Source organism: Pituophis catenifer, unplaced genomic scaffold (genome assembly GCF_029215685.1).
Source record: "Pituophis catenifer annectens isolate HBS135680 unplaced genomic scaffold, rPitCat1.0.hap2 SCAF_5, whole genome shotgun sequence".
NCBI lineage: Eukaryota > Metazoa > Chordata > Lepidosauria > Squamata > Colubridae > Pituophis > Pituophis catenifer.
The window spans coordinates 93,725,403-93,744,234 of record NW_027256885.1 but is presented as its reverse complement, the minus strand read 5'-3'; positions in this window follow the sequence as shown (position 1 = coordinate 93,744,234).

Here is an 18,832-nt window from a genome sequence, read left to right as displayed (position 1 = left end):
GATAGATAGATAGATAGATAGATAGATAGATAGATGATAGATGGATGATAGATAGATAGATAGATAGATAGATAGATAGATAGATAGATAGACAGATTGATAGAAAGATGTTTAGAGATGACATAGATACTGCAGAATGGCAGTTGCTGTGGATAGATAGATAGATAGATAGATAGATAGATAGATAGATGATAGATAGATAGATAGATAGATAGATAGATAGATAGATAGATGATAGATGGATGATAGACGATAGATGATAAATAGATAGGTAGATAGATAGATAGATAGATAGATAGATAGATAGATAGATAGATAGATAGATAGATAGATGATAGATGATAGATGGATGATAGATGATAGATAGATAGATAGGTAGACAGACTGACAGACAAACAAACAGACAGACAGAAAGACAGATGCAGACAGAAAGACAGACGGAGAGACAGGAAGGCACGCAGTTGCTTGTGGGTACATAGATAGATAGATAGATAGATAGACAGACAGACAGATGCAGGCAGAAAGACAGACGGAGGGACAGGCAGGCACGCAGTTGCTGTGGGTAGATAGATAGATAGATAGATAGATAGATAGATAGATGATAGACAGACAGACAGACAGACAGACAGACAGACAGGCAGACAGACAGATTGATAAAAAGATGTTAAGAGATGACATAGATAGATAGATAGATAGATAGATAGATAGATAGATAGATAGATAGATAGATAGATACATGATAGACATACAGAGAGACAGACAGAGACAGAGAGAAAGGTAGATGCTGTGGTTTCGTAGATACATAGATAGATGATAGATAGATAGATAGATAGATAGATAGATAGATAGATAGATAGATAGATAGATAGATACATGATAGACAGACAGACAGACAGACAGGCAGATGCTGTGGTTTCGTAGATAGATAGATGATAGATAGATAGATAGATAGATAGATAGATAGATAGATAGATAGATGATAGACAGACATACAGACAGACAGACAGACAGACAGACAGACAGACAGGCAGATGCTGTGGTTTCGTAGATAGATAGATGATAGATAGATAGATAGATAGATAGATAGATAGATAGATAGATAGATAGATAATAGATAAATAGATGATAGATAGATAGATAGATAGATAGATAGATAGATAGATAGATGATAGATAGATAGATAGATAGATGATAGACAGACAGACAGACAGACAGACAGACAGACAGATGCAGATGCTGTGGTTTCGTAGATAGATAGATAGATGATAGATAGATAGATAGATAGATAGATAGATAGATAGATAGATAGATGATAGACAGACAGACAGACAGACAGGCAGGCAGGCAGATGCTGTGGTTTCGTAGATAGATAGATGATAGATAGATAGATAGATAGATAGATAGATAGATAGATAGATAGATAGATAGATGATAGATGATAGATGGATGATAGATGATAGATGATAAATAGATAGGTAGGTAGGTAGGTAGATAGATAGATAGATAGACAGACAGACAGACAGACAGACAGACAGACAGACAGACAGACAGACAGAAAGACAGATGCAGGCAGAAAGACAGACGGAGGGACAGGCAGGCACGCAGTTGCTGTGGGTAGATAGATAGATAGATAGATAGATAGATAGATAGATAGATAGATAGATAGATAGATAGATAGATAAATAGATAGATGATAGACAGACAGACAGACAGACAGACAGGCAGACAGACAGATTGATAGAAAGATGTTAAGAGATGACATAGATAGATAGATAGATAGATAGATAGATAGATAGATAGATGATAGATAGATAGATAGATAGATAGATAGATAGATAGATAGATAGATAGATGATAGATGGATGATAGATGATGATAGATAGATAGATAGATAAATAGATAGATAGATAGATAGATAGATAGATAGATAGATAGATAGATGATAGATAGATAGATAGATAGATAGATAGATAGATAGATAGATGGATGATAGATGGATGATAGATGATGATAGATAGATAGATAGATAGATAGATAGATAGATAGATAGATAGATAAATAGATAGATGATAGATGATAGATGGATGATAGATGATAGATAGATAGATAGGTAGATAGATAGATAGATGATAGATGGATGATAGATAGATAGATAGATAGATGATAGATAGATAGATAGATAGATAGATAGATAGATAGATAGATAGATAGATAGATAAATAGATGATAGATGATAGATGATAGATGGATGATAGATGATAGATGATAAATAGATAGGTAGGTAGATAGATAGATAGATAGATAGATAGATAGATAGATAGACAGACAGACAGACAGACAGACAGACAGACAGACAGACAGACAGAAAGACAGATGCAGGCAGAAAGACAGACGGAGGGACAGGCAGGCACGCAGTTGCTGTGGATAGATAGATAGATAGATAGATAGATAGATAGATAGATGATAGATAGATAGATAGATAGATAGATAGATAGATAGATAGATAGATAAATAGATAGATGATAGACAGACAGACAGACAGACAGACAGGCAGACAGACAGATTGATAGAAAGATGTTAAGAGATGACATAGATAGATAGATAGATAGATAGATAGATAGATAGATAGATGATAGATAGATAGATAGATAGATAGATAGATAGATAGATAGATGATAGATGGATGATAGATGATGATAGATAGATAGATAGATAGATAGATAGATAGATAGATAGATAGATAGATAGATAGATAGATAGATAGATAGATGACAGACAGACAGAGAGACAGGCAGGCAGGCAGATGCTGTGGTTTCGTAGATAGATAGATAGATAGATAGATAGATAGATAGATAGATAGATAGATAGATAGATAGATAGATGACAGACAGAGAGAGAGACAGGCAGGCAGGCAGATGCTGTGGTTTCGTAGATAGATAGATAGATAGATAGATAGATAGATAGATAGATAGATAGATAGATAGATAGATAGATAGATAGATAGATGGATAGATAGATGATAGACAGACAGAGAGACAGGCAGGCAGGCAGATGCTGTGGTTAGATAGATAGATAGATAGATAGATAGATAGATAGATAGATAGATAGATAGATAGATAGATAGATGGATGATAGATAGATAGATAGATAGATAGATAGATAGATAGATAGATAGATAGATAGATAGATAGATGATAGATGGATGATAGACGATAGATGATAAATAGATAGGTAGATAGATAGATAGATAGATAGATAGATAGATAGATAGATAGATAGATAGACAGACAGACAGACAGACAGATGCAGGCAGAAAGACAGACGGAGGGACGGGCAGGCACGCAGTTGCTGTGGGTAGATAGATAGATAGATAGATAGATAGATAGATAGATAGATAAATAGATAGATGATAGACAGACAGACAGACAGACAGACAGGCAGACAGACAGATTGATAGAAAGATGTTAAGAGTTGACATAGATAGATAGATAGATAGATAGATAGATAGATAGATAGATAGATAGATAGATAGATGATAGATGGATGATAGATAGATAGATAGATAGATAGATAGATAGATAGATAGATAGATAGATGATAGACAGACAGAGAGACAGGCAGGCAGGCAGATGCTGTGGTTACATAGATAGATAGATAGATAGATAGATAGATAGATAGATAGATAGATAGATAGATAGATAGATAGATAGAGAGACAGACAGGGAGACAGACAGGCAGACAGGCAGATGTGGTTTCGTAAATAGATAGATAGATAGATAGATAGATAGATATATAGATAGATGATAGATAGATAGATAGATAGATAGATAGATAGATAGATAGATAGATGATAGATGATAGATGGATGATAGATGATAGATGATAAATAGATAGGTAGGTAGATAGATAGATAGATAGATACATAGATAGATAGACAGACAGACAGACAGAAAGACAGATGCAGGCAGAAAGACAGACGGAGGGACAGGCAGCCACGCAGTTGCTGTGAGTAGATAGATAGATAGATAGATAGATAGATAGATAGATAGATAGATAGATAGATAGATAGATGATAGACAGACAGACAGACAGACAGACAGGCAGGCAGACAGACAGATTGATAGAAAGATGTTAAGAGATGACATAGATAGATAGATAGATAGGTAGATAGATAGATAGATAGATGATAGATAGATAGATAGATAGATAGATAGATAGGCAGGCAGGCAGGCAGGCAGGCAGGGATATGATACAGATATATGAAAGATAGAGATTGAGAGAGAGACAGACAGACAGACAGACAGACAGATGATAGACAGACAGACAGGCTGAGAGACAGACAGACAGATGCTGTGGTTTCCTAGATAGAGAGATAGAGAGGTAGAGAGGTAGATAGATAGATAGATAGATAGATAGATAGATAGATAGATAGATAGATAGATAGACAGACAGACAGACAGACAGACAGACAGACAGACAGACAGACAGAAAGACAGATGCCGACAGACAGACAGACAGACTGACAGACAGAGAGACAGGCAGGCCGGCAGGTACTGTGGGTACGTAGACAGACAGACAGACAGACAGACGTTTTTTTATTTCCCAGCTGAGCTTCATTATTTTTGGACTAATAGACTAATAGTTCCTTATCAGTATTTTACTACGCATGTGCATCCACCCTCATTCCTTCACACTCTTTCCTTTGTTCTCTTTCCAGCAAGGTCCGGCTGAGATAGCCGGCAAAAGCTATTTTCAAAAATGTAGCAATTACTTTTCTTAGTTAGTGAGGTGTTTTATTTTCTTTATAACAAATAAATGAGTTTTATTAGAGAACTTTTCTTCGCGTTTCTTTTTCAGAATATTGCAACAAGGAGGAGTCACGATCCATCCTCTAATTAACCAGGGTGATTTGTCCCAGAGCCAAAACATGGAATTAATCAACGCCCTGACATAGAGAGATAGATGATAGATAGATAGATAGATAGATAGATAGATAGATAGATAGATAGATAGACAGACAGAGAGACAGACAGGCAGACAGGCAGATGTGGTTTCGTAGATAGATAGATAGATAGATAGATAGATAGATAGATAGATAGATAGATAGATGATAGATGATAGATAGAAAGATAGGTAGGTAGATAGATAGATAGATAGATAGATAGATAGATAGATAGATAGACAGACAGACAGACAGACAGAAAGACAGATGCAGGCAGAAAGACAGACGGAGGGACAGGCAGGCACGCAGTTGCTGTGGGTAGATAGATAGATAGATAGATAGATAGATAGATAGATAGATAGATAGATAGATAGATGATAGATAGATAGATAGATAGATAGATAGATAGATAGATAGATAAATAGATAGATGATAGACAGACAGACAGACAGACAGGCAGACAGACAGATTGATAGAAAGATGTTAAGAGATGACATAGATAGATAGATAGATAGATAGATAGATAGATAGATGATAGATAGATAGATAGATAGATAGATAGATAGATAGATGATAGATGGATGATAGATGATGATAGATAGATAGATAGATAGATAGATAGATAGATAGATAGATAGATGGAAGATAGATAGATAGATAGATAGATAGATAGATAGATAGATAGATAGGCAGGCAGGCAGGCAGGCAGGCAGGCAGGCAGGCAGGGATATGATACAGATATATGAAAGATAGAGATTGAGAGACAGACAGACAGACAGACAGACAGACAGACAGACAGAAAGACAGTTGCCGACAGACAGACAGACAGACAGACAGACAGACAGACAGAGAGACAGGCAGGCCGGCAGGTACTGTGGGATAGACAGACAGACAGGCTGAGAGACAGACAGACAGATGCTGTGGTTTCGTAGATAGAGAGATAGAGAGGTAGAGAGGTAGATAGATAGATAGATAGATAGATAGATAGACAGATAGACAGATAGATAGACAGACAGACAGACAGACAGACAGACAGACAGACAGACAGACAGACAGACAGTTGCCGACAGACAGACAGACAGACAGACAGACAGACAGACAGACAGAGAGACAGGCAGGCCGGCAGGTACTGTGGGTACGTAGACAGACAGACAGACAGACAGACAGACAGACAGACAGACAGACAGACAGACAGACAGACAGACAGATAGACAGACAGACAGACTGGCAGGCAGGCAGGCAGGCAGGCAGGCAGGCAGGCAGGCAGGGATATGATACAGATATATGAAAGATAGATAGAGAGAGAGAGAGAGAGTGTGTCACTGCGTTTTTTTATTTCCCAGCTGAGCTTCATTATTTTTGGACTAATAGACTAATAGTTCCTTATCAGTATTTTACTACGCATGTGCATCCACCCTCATTCCTTCACACTCTTTCCTTTGTTCTCTTTCCAGCAAGGTCCGGCTGAGATAGCCGGCAAAAGCTATTTTCAAAAATGTAGCAATTACTTTTCTTAGTTAGTGAGGTGTTTTATTTTCTTTATAACAAATAAATGAGTTTTATTAGAGAACTTTTCTTCGCGTTTCTTTTTCAGAATATTGCAACAAGGAGGAGTCACGATCCATCCTCTAATTAACCAGGGTGATTTCTCCCAGAGCCAAAACATGGGATTAATCAACGCCCTGACATAGAGAGATAGATGATAGATAGATAGATAGATAGACAGACAGAGAGACAGACAGGCAGACAGGCAGATGTGGTTTCGTAGATAGATAGATAGATAGATAGATAGATAGATAGATAGATAGATAGATGGATGATAGATGATAGATAGAAAGATAGGTAGATAGATAGATAGATAGATAGATAGATAGATAGATAGATAGATAGATGATAGATGATAGATAGAAAGATAGGTAGATAGATAGATAGATAGATAGATAGATAGATAGATAGACAGACAGACAGAAAGACAGATGCAGGCAGAAAGACAGACGGAGGGACAGGCAGGCACGCAGTTGCTGTGGGTAGATAGATAGATAGATAGATAGATAGATAGATAGATAGATAGATAGATAGATAGATAGATAGATGATAGATAGATAGATGGATGATAGATGATGATAGATAGATAGATAAATAGATAGATAGATAGATAGATAGATAGATAGATAGATAGATAGATAGATAGATAGATAGATAGATAGATAGATAGATGATAGATGGAAGATAGATAGATAGATAGATAGATAGATAGATAGATAGATAGATAGGCAGGCAGGCAGGCAGGCAGGCAGGGATATGATACAGATATATGAAAGATAGAGATTGAGAGAGAGACAGACAGACAGAGAAACAGACAGACAGACAGACAGACAGATGATAGACAGACAGACAGGCTGAGAGACAGACAGACAGATGCTGTGGTTTCGTAGATAGAGAGATAGAGAGGTAGAGAGGTAGATAGATAGATAGATAGATAGATAGATAGATAGATAGATAGATGATAGACAGACAGACAGACAGACAGGCAGACAGACAGATTGATAGAAAGATGTTAAGAGATGACATAGATAGATAGATAGATAGATAGATAGATAGATAGATGATAGATAGATAGATAGATAGATAGATAGATAGATAGATAGATGATAGATGGATGATAGATGATGATAGATAGATAGATAGATAAATAGATAGATAGATAGATAGATAGATAGATAGATAGATAGATAGATAGATAGATAGATAGATAGATAGATGATAGATGGAAGATAGATAGATAGATAGATAGATAGATAGATAGATAGATAGATAGACAGACAGATTGATAGAAAGATGTTTAGAGATGACATAGATAGATAGATAGATAGATAGATAGATAGATAGATAGATAGATAGATAGGCAGGCAGGCAGGCAGGCAGACAGGCAGGGATATGATACAGATATATGAAAGATAGAGACAGACAGACAGACAGACAGACAGACAGACAGACAGACAGATGATAGACAGACAGACAGACAGGCTGAGAGACAGACAGACAGATGCTGTGGTTTCGTAGATAGAGAGATAGAGAGGTAGAGAGGTAGATAGATAGATAGATAGATAGATAGATAGATAGATAGATAGATAGATAGATAGATAGATAGATAGATAGATAGACAGACAGACAGACAGACAGACAGACAGACAGACAGACAGACAGACAGGCAGACAGACAGACAGGCAGACCGGCAGGTACTGTGGGTACGTAGACAGACAGACAGACAGACAGACAGACAGACAGACAGACAGACAGATAGACAGACAGACAGACAGACAGACTGGCAGGCAGGCAGACAGGCAGGCAGGCAGGCAGGCAGGCAGGGATATGATACAGATGTATGAAAGATAGATAGATAGAGAGAGAGAGAGTGTGTCACTGCGTTTTTTTATTTCCCAGCTGAGCTTCATTATTTTTGGACTAATAGACTAATAGTTCCTTATCAGTATTTTACTACGCATGTGCATCCACCCTCATTCCTTCACACTCTTTCCTTTGTTCTCTTTCCAGCAAGGTCCGGCTGAGATAGCCGGCAAAAGCATATTTTCAAAAATGTAGCAATTACTTTTCTTAGTTAGTGAGGTGTTTTATTTTCCTTATAACAAAAAAATGAGTTTTATTAGAGAACTTTTCTTCGTGTTTCTTTTTCAGAATATTGCAACAAGGAGGAGTCACGATCCATCCTCTAATTAACCAGGGTGATTTCTCCCAGAGCCAAAACATGGGATTAATCAACGCCCTGACATAGAGAGATAGATAGATAGATAGATAGATAGATAGATAGATAGATAGATAGACAAAGGGACAGACAGGCAGACAGGCAGATGTGGTTTCGTAAATAGATAGATAGATAGATAGATAGATAGATAGATAGATAGATAGACAGACAGACAGACAGAGAGACAGACAGGCAGACAGGCAGATGTGGTTTCGTAGATAGATAGATAGATAGATAGATAGATAGATAGATAGATAGATAGATAGATGATAGATGGATGATAGATGATAGATAGATAGATAGGTAGACAGACTGACAGACAAACAGACAGACAGAAAGACAGATGCAGACAGAAAGACAGACGGAGAGACAGGAAGGCACGCAGTTGCTTGTGGGTACGTAGATAGATAGATAGATAGATAGATAGATAGATAGATAGATAGATAGATAGATAGATGATAGATGATAGATGGATGATAGATGATAGATAGATAGATAGGTAGATAGATAGATAGATGATAGATGGAAGATAGATAGATAGATAGATAGATAGATAGATAGATAGATAGATAGACAGATTGATAGAAAGATGTTTAGAGATGACATAGATACTGCAGAATGGCAGTTGCTGTGGATAGATAGATAGATAGATAGATAGATAGATAGATAGATAGATAGATAGATGATAGATAGATAGATAGATAGATAGATAGATAGATAGATAGATAGATGATAGATGATAGATGGATGATAGACGATAGATGAAAAATAGATAGGTAGATAGATAGATAGATAGATAGATAGATAGATAGATAGATAGACAGACAGACAGACAGAAAGACAGATGCAGGCAGAAAGACAGACGGAGGGACAGGCAGGCACGCAGTTGCTGTGGGTAGATAGATAGATAGATAGATAGATAGATAGATAGATAGATAGATAGATAAATAGATAGATGATAGACAGACAGACAGGCAGACAGACAGATTGATAGAAAGATGTTAAGAGATGACATAGATAGATAGATAGATAGATAGATAGATAGATAGATAGATGATAGATGGATGATAGATAGATAGATAGATAGATAGATAGATAGATAGATAGATGATGGATGATAGATGATGATAGATGATGATAGATAGATAGATAGATAGATAGATAGATAGATAGATAGATAGATAGATAGATGATAGATGGAAGATAGATAGATAGATAGATAGATAGATAGATAGATAGATGATAGACAGACAGAGAGACAGACAGACAGACGGGCAGATGCTGTGGTTTCGTAGATAGATAGATAGATAGATGTCTATGTCATCTCTAAACATCTTTCTATCAGTCTGTCTGTCTGTCTGTCTGTCTATCATCTATCTATCTATCTATCTATCTATCTATCTATCTATCTATCTATCTACGAAACCACAGCATCTGTCTGTCTGTCTGTCTGTCTGTCTGTTATCGTCTGTCTATCTATCTATCATCTATCTATCTATCTATCTATCTATCTATCTATCTATCTATCTATCTATCTATCTATCTATCTATCTATCTATCTACGTACCCACAGCAACTGCCTTTCTGTCTGCCTGTCTGTCTGTCTGTCTGTCTCTCTGTCTGCCTATCTGTCTGTCTGCCTGCCTGTCTGCCTTCCTGTCTCTCTGTCTGTCTATCTGTCTGCATCTGTCTGTCTGTCTGTCTATCTATCTATCTATCTGTCTGTCTGTCTGTCTATCCATCCATCCATCCATCCATCCATCCATCATCTATCAATCTATCAATCTATCAATCTGTCAATCTGTCAATCTGTCAATCTATCAATCTATCAATCTATCAATCTATCAATCTATCAATCTATCAATCTATCAATCTATCAATCTATCAATCTATCAATCTATCATCCATCCATCTATCTTCTATCTTCAACCTTTAGCTATGGAAGAAATCCAGAAAATGATGAATACATTCTCATTTAGCTTCCCAACTTTGTAGGACCTGATTCTGCCTATTATCAAGAATTTGGAAAGTATTAAATATTTTGCTTAATATTTAATATTTTAAATATTAAATAATGGTGGGTCCCAGTCTTGCCTTTGGCTGTAGGTGGCTGCATATAGTCCTATCTGTCAGCACTCCAAATTACATTCGTTCCAGTGCTGACATAAGGAGGAGAAGAGGGGGCAGCTGGCAAGAGGACGCTTGATTTTTCACCTACTTATTTTCCCTGAAGATAATATCCCCTAGGAGATGGGATGGGAGGGGGGACATTCCTGGTAGCTGAAGTAGTAGTTATGGGGAGAGTGATTTGGAAGATGGCCAATGAGACGCAGACAATTGGGGAACTCTCTCTTTATACCAATGACTGCATCTCTAATGATCCATCTGTTAAACTACTGAAGTTCGCAGATGACACAACAGTGATCGGTCTCATTCGAGACAATGATGAATCTGCATACAGACAGGAGGTTGAACAACTAGCCTCATGGTGCGACCGGAACAATCTGGAACTGAACACACTCAAAACCGTAGAAATGGTGGTAGACTTTAGGAGAAACCCTTCCATACTTCCACCTCTTACAATACTAGACAACACAGTATGAACAGTAGAGACCTTCAAATTTCTAGGTTCTACCATATCTCACGACCTAAAATGGACACCCAACATCAAAAACGTCATCAAAAAAGCACAACAAAGAATGTTCTTTCTGTGCCAACTCAGAAAGCACAAACTGCCCAAGGAGCTGCTGATCCAGTTCTACAGAGGAATTATTGAGTCTGTCATCTGCACCTCTTGAGATTGTTGCCCTTTTGGTTGTTGTTGTTGCAATTTATAAGTTGCTCAGGTCAGTCGTCGTGTTTTCGGCTCTCCATTCTTAGGTGGTTCCAAGGTTGGGGGTAAACCCCCAAGATCCAAATCTTCTTCCATAATAATTCCTCCAGCTGTAGCTTCAGCGTAGGTTTGTATCTGTTTTCCATCTTTTCCTTGTTGTATCATCTCCATTTCCCCCCCCCCCCGGTGAGGGTGGATATCCAGCCTGTAACACGTTTACATAAAAATCTTTTGCCTTCCAAATTGTGTTTAATCGGTATCTTTCTCCTTTATAAGTCACTATTAGACCAGTTGGAACATCCCATCTATATGCCACCTGTTGATTTCTCAGCTCATTTACCAAAAAGCCAAAGTCTTTCCTGCTCCTCAACATCTTTGGAGGAATCTCTTTCAAAACCACCACCTCCTGCCCAGCCACCTGAACTTTATTATTGTAAGAAGCTTGTAAAATTTCATTTCTGATCCTCCTAGTTGTGAAATAAATCACCACATCTCGTGGCAGCTGTCTTTGTTTTGCCAACCAGGAATTAACCCTGTAAATTTTGTCAATTTGAATTGCCACATCTTCTGGTTTTTCTTTAATTATCTCAGCCATAGCATCAGCACAAATGTCTTTTAAATTTTCTTTGCTATTTTCCTTCAGGCCTCTCAGTCTCAAGGCAAACTCCATAGATCTGTATTGTAACATTACCAATTCATCATCCACTTTCTCTGTTTTAGTCATGACATCACCCATTTTGCTCTCCAGATTTAAATTGGCTTCATTAATTTCTTCAACTTTCCCATCAAGCTGGATAACAAGATTTGAGAGTCCTGATACAGCAAAGACAATATCATCTCTTATTTTATCATGCTCCTTTGCAACTGCTCCCTTGATCGAACCTATATCTTCCTCTATTTTCTTAAATTTCCCTTCAACAAGTAAAGTTAAATTGTTCATTGCTTCTCTCATTGCTATTGCTTGATTATTCATGGCTTCTTTCATAGCTTCCTTAAAAGTGCTGCGTCTTGACTCTGGGTCTGGCTCTGTGAATCAGCCGGAAGTTGTGCTTTCTGTGTCACCACTGACACAACTGGGGAGCCTCCCCCTCCTTTAGCAACTCCTGGTTTCACTTGCTTAGAAGCCATTTTTTTTCCTTCCCCCCCCTCTTTTTAATTTAAAGTCTCTGAGTTGCCAGACAAAATAGTTTTTTTTCCCCTTGTTCTCTTCCCTCCGCACTCTCCATTCCCAGCAGTTAATAGGCAGCTAATCCACTCTCCCAGCGCAAAGTTCTCAAGCACTTTCGTTTCAGGCTTTCACTTTCAAAGCCCTGACAAAGACGCCATCTTCTGCCTTCAGCTCAGGGTTCAGATCGAAACAAAGTAACTTTGGAGTTAAGCTCTGTATTTTTAAGGCTTATTCTCTTGTTTTCCGCTCTGCCTGCGCTTGGGATCAGTCAAACTGATACAGGAACTGCTGCGCATGCGCGAGATGGCGGTTCCCCGAAGTGCCGGCTGAGATCGGGATGAAAGAGTTGCGACAGGAAACCGGGGGAAGGCCATTTTTCCACTCATCGGCCCCCTGCCCGATATGCTGAGCCTTTGGCAGTTCAAATGAGCCGTCTCTGACAGAAGACGGCTCTCGGATGACCTGGGGACGGCGATGAGAGGATTGCATCAGCTGGGCGCCACTGGGAGGGCGGCGTCGGCCCCTGCAATCACGCTGAGGCCGTTGGAGTTTTACCGGCCGGATCGGCGCTATTAGACGCTGCAGACACTCGGTGATTTTACATCTAATCGGGGGAGGCTACAGGCGCTATGGCTGCTGTAAGATCGTTAGCCCCCCCTGATGAATCCGCTGAGGTTAAGGCAGCGGGTATTGTGGCAGCCTTGTTGATGGTGGTGAATGTCACACTGGAGATGAGAGGCCGGGAAGATCTGGGCTGTAACTGCCCAGCGAGGACAGGCTATGACTGCGGGGCGGGTGGTCCTGAAGAAGATGTGGGGGGCGGGGAGTTGGCCAGAGGGGAAGTGATAATTATCCATCTTGCTCTTCCCTGGGGTCTCTCCCTCCCCCATTTTTTGTCGCCCCCCCCCCCCTGGACTGTTGCCTGCCTGGTTCAGCCTGCTTGTTTTACTCATCTTCAGTTGTCCGTTGGGACTTTTGTCATCTCCCCTCTTTGAACTGCTATCTGACTCCTGGCTCCTCTCACAGCGTAAAGTGTTACATCTTATCTTTTCACCCCTATTACTGCCTTATTGGTCTTGTTATATTGGACAGAGTTATGGAGTTACAGACTGATGAACTATGAATCCTGGTGGACTGCTGCTGCATCATGTTCCTAGGAACTGTTCTATGACTCCGCCGGTGGTTGTTCCCCACCTAGCCACCGTGAGAGGGTGGCTGCGGCTGGTTCCGCGGGACTCATTCGTTGCAGCCTTGGATTCTCCACCGCTGTGAGAGAGCGGTGGTTATGCCGGCCTGGGTTGACTCCTATTTTACCATCATTATCCCTCTTGTTTATCATCTCGGTTTCCTGTTGCTATTTTCCATCCACTTCTCATATTTATTATGGCTTACACTTCAGCGACCCTCCTTGCTCTGCGAGATGCCCCCCTCTCGCAGACATGGCCTTCGAATTTATCGAAGGCCTACCTCAAGGACGGGTTTTGGAACCCCGAGTGGTGGCATGCTTCTAAGCGTGGTTTGAGGGGTTTTTTAATTAATGTTTTTAATCAAATTTTAAGGGGACCCGGGAGGCGGGTGGTAAGGGTTGAGCCGGGGGCGGCTCCTACGGTTCAGCAATTGGGCCCGTCGGATGGTTGGGGGGGGGAGGGAGGGAGGAGGAGGGAATGAAGAGGCTCAGCAGAGAGAGGGTCTTCCAATCCCTGTGACAGTTGGGAGACGCAGAGGTCGGGAGAGGGGGGGGCTAGGAGGGCGCCGCCACTTCGTTCAAGTGGTGGCGCCCTCCTGCCCCCTCAGTTCATCCTGCTCCCCCGACAGCGACAGAGTGCGGAGCCCTGGACTCCGACTGGTGTACCTAAATGCCAGGTCCGTGGTGAACAAGACACTCCTCGTCCGAGATCTTATAGACGAGGAGGACGCGGACCTGGCTTGTATCACTGAGACCTGGCTGGGGCCGGAAGGTGGTGTCCCTCTCACGGATTTGTGTCCCCCAGGTTTCCGGATACTACACCAGCCACGACTCCAGGGGAGGGGCAGAGGAGTGGCGGTAGTTATTAAGGAAAGTCTTAGGCCTAGGGAGGTCACTGTTCCTCAGGTTGGCGGGTGTGAATCCCTCCTTTTGAAATGGGACCCTGGAGTTCAGTCTGGGCTGTTGATCACGTACCTCTCCCCCAGCTGCGTGGCCTCAGCCCTGCCCGCACTACTAGATGTCTTAGCCGAATTGACGGTGGAACTCCCCAACCTTTTGGTTGTGGGAGACTTCAATCTGCCATCGGCCGGTGAGTCATCTGAGTTGGTGCGGGAGTTCATGACCTCCATGACGGCCATGGACCTGACTCAGATTGTACAGGGCCCAACTCATATTGGAGGACACACACTCGACCTTATTTTTCTCTCTGGACAGTGGATAAATGATCGTGGGGAGGGGACTTTATCTACTGACCCTCTGTCATGGACCGATCATTCCCTCCTTAGACTCGACTTTTCCTCCGCCATCCCCCGTCGCAGGGGCGCGGAACCAGTAAGATGGTTCCGCCCCAGGCGCCTGATGGAACCCAAAAGTTTCCTGATGGAGCTTGGGTCATTTCCCGCCTCCTTAGCCCACGATTCATCTGAGACCCTTGTCACGGCCTGGGAATAGCCTGCGGTGGGGGCCTTGGATCGAATCGCGCCTTTGCGGCCTCTGATCCGACGCAGATCCCGGGCAGCTCCTTGGTTTACCGTGGAGCTCAGGGAAATGAAGCGTCGGAAAAGACGCCTGGAAGGTGGTTGGAGATCCTCCCGATCCGAGTCCGACCGAACACAACTAAGAACCCATATTAGGTCTTATCTTGTGGCGATGGAAGTGGCGAAACATAACTATTTCGCCACTCTCATTGCATCTGCAGAAAATCGCCCAGCAGCCCTGTTTAGAGTGACCCGCTCCCTCCTTAATCAGGGAGCGAGGGAGGACCCCTTACAGGGCCGTGCTGAGGACTTTGCACAGTTTCTGCAAGATAAAATCACTCAGATTCAGACCGGGTTGGACTCCGACTGGACAGAGTCCATTGAGGTGACAGGGCCTAGTCTTGGTGGAGACATCTGGGTTGAGTTTGAGCCTGTTTCATTGGATGACGTGGACAGGATTATGGGTAGGCTGGGGTCTTCCACATGTTTACTGGACCCTTGTCCCTCCTGGCTAGTTTCGGCAGCCAGGGAGGTGACTGGAGACTGGATCCAGGCTGTTGTCAACGCTTCACTAAAGGAAGGGGTCTTTCCCGCTGCGCTTAAAGAGGCGGTGGTTCGACCCCTCCTTAAGAAGCCTAACCTGGATCCTGACGTACTTAACAACTACCATCCAGTCTCCAACCTTCGTTTTTTAGCGAAGGTTGTTGAGTCCGTGGTGGCACAGCAATTCCCTCAATTCCTGGAGGAAACTGACTACCTGGATCCTTACCAATCTGGTTTCAGGCGTGGCCACAGCACAGAAACGGCATTGGTCGCCCTAGTAAATGATCTCTGGCGGGCCAGGGATGGGGGTTGCTCCTCCATCCTGGTCCTTCTTGACCTCTCAGCAGCGTTCGATACCATCGACCATGGTATCCTGCTGCAGCGGCTCAGGGGGATAGGGTTAGGAGGCACTGTTTTACAGTGGTTCTCCTCCTATCTCTCGGGCCGTCTGCAGTCTGTTTGGGCGGGGGGTCAGGGATCCTCCCAGAGGCCTCTCGCTTGTGGGGTGCCTCAGGGCTCGGTTCTCTCCCCTCTGCTCTTTAACATCTATATGAAACCGCTGGGTGAGATCATCCGTGGTTTTGGGGTGAGGTATCATCAATATGCTGATGATACCCAGCTTTACAATTCCACCCCTGACCACCCTAGGGATGCCCTTTCCGTGATGTCCCACTGCCTGGAAGCGGTGCAGGTTTGGATGGGGAGGAACAGGCTTAGACTCAACCCTTCCAAGACTGAGTGGCTGTGGATGCCGGCATCCCGGGATCTGGAGGTTCCATCCTTAATGATCGGAGGTGAAACCCTTGCTCCCTCCGATAGGGTTCACAACTTGGGTGTCCTCCTGGATTCTCGGCTGTCTTTAGATGACCATCTGACGGCCGTAACCAGGGGGGCCTTCGCACAGGTCCGTCTTGTGCACCAGTTGCGCCCGTTCCTAGACCGGGATGCCCTCGCCACGGTCACTCATGCCCTTGTTACCTCTAGGTTGGACTACTGTAACACCCTCTACATGGGGCTGCCCTTGGGATGTGTCCGGAGGCTTCAGCTAGTCCAAAATGCAGCCACGCGGGTAGTTATGGGGGCGTCTAGATACTCCCGTGTAACACCTCTCCTGCGTGAGCTGCACTGGCTACCGGTAGCACTCCGGATACGTTTCAAGGTGCTGGTGCTCACCTATAAAGCTCTTTATGGCTTAGGCCCAGGGTACTTGCAGGACCATCTCCAGCCGTTCTCCCATCGTCCTGTGCGCTCTCACAGAGTCGGCCTCCTCAGGGTGCTGTCGGCCAAACAATGTCGGCTGATGACCCCCAGGGGGAGGGCGTTCTCTGTGGGAGCCCCGACCCTCTGGAATGGATTGCCCACTGAGCTCAGGACAGCCCCTGACCTTCTTTCCTTCCGCCGCGAGCTGAAGACGTGGCTCTTCCGCCAATTAAACTGATCCGTTTGGGGGTACACTGGTATAATTTTAAATTGTTTTTTAATTGGGTTACTGATTTTAATTTTGTATTGTATTGTGATTTGTATTGAAGTTGACATTTTGTAAGCCGCCTTGAGCCCCCAGGGAGAAAGGCGGCATATAAATCGCAATAAATAAATAAATAAATAAATAAATAAATAAATAAATAAACTCACGTTTTAAAAGCAGGATCGGATCGCGGCTTCTTGCCCTGCTTTTGCAGGGACGTCCTGGCTCCGGAGCTTCTTGGCGGGCTGACTGAGGAGCTCACACCCTCCAAGCCTCTGGAAATGATCCAGAGGACTCTCGGGGGGCTCTACTCTCGCCCACCGGCTCTCCTCTCCTTCTTTTCCCAAAGGAGAGTTTTTTCAGCCGTTTGACAGCTGATTTGCACTGTCAAAACGGCTTTTACAGAGACACAGGGCTGGCGGTCATAAATGACCGTCCACGGAGCCTGTGGTGCCAACAGGAAGTCCGGCATGATCTGTTTTTGACAAACCCATGTTGGCTTTTGGTTATTACTTTGTTTGATTTTAGGTGTTTGCTGATTCGTTGCTTGATCTTTTCCAGAATCTTTCCTGGTATTGAGGTCAGGCTGATAGCTCTGTAGTTTCCTAGCTCTTTTTTCCTTTTTTGAAGATGGGAACTACATCAGCTCTTTTCCAGTCCTCTGGCAGTTCCCTGTGTGACTTATTTCTAGGATCTTACCCAATAACTCCAACACAAGATGCAGTGAATCAAATCTCTTTATTAATCAATGTTTCAATTACAGGTGTGTGGCTGGAAGTGACCTCTGGATCTCTGAACCACGTCTTAAATACCTGGGAGGCGGAGCTGAGGTAAGGAGGGGTCAGGGGAGGACCTAGGTGGATGTGGTGTTAACCTTTATCATGCCTGGGATGGACAACGGTGAGCATTTATACATAACAAATCCCCCTCTAAATGCCCAACAGTTGGACCTGCTTGTGTGTTTTGCACCCGTACCCCTAATTTAGATGTAAGGTAAGCGTGCTGTTTACTTGGTAGTGGTTTGGTCAGGATGTCTGCGGCTTGCTCGACGGTATCACAATGTACAGCCTTAATAAAACCAATGTTCGTTAATTCTCTGACGTGCTTGTGCTTAATGTCTATGTGTCTGGACCTTTGGCCTACTGTTTGGGGGTGGTGACTGGAACTTAGCCCTTGGGCGGAGCCTGTCAATTTCAAAAACTCCTTCCAGAAGTTGGAAGTAAACTGTACACCCCTGTCTGAGATTATTCTTTTTGGAGCTCCATGTAGTCGGTAAATCTGATGAATAAACAGTTTTGCAAGGGTTTTTGCTGAAGGGATCTTTGAGCAAGGGATGGAATGTACTTGTTTGGAAAACAAATCCGTCACCACCCAAATGACAGTACACCCTTCACTCTCTGGCAGGTCTACAATAAAATCCATGGATATTTCCTTCCACGGGGCATTCAGTCTAG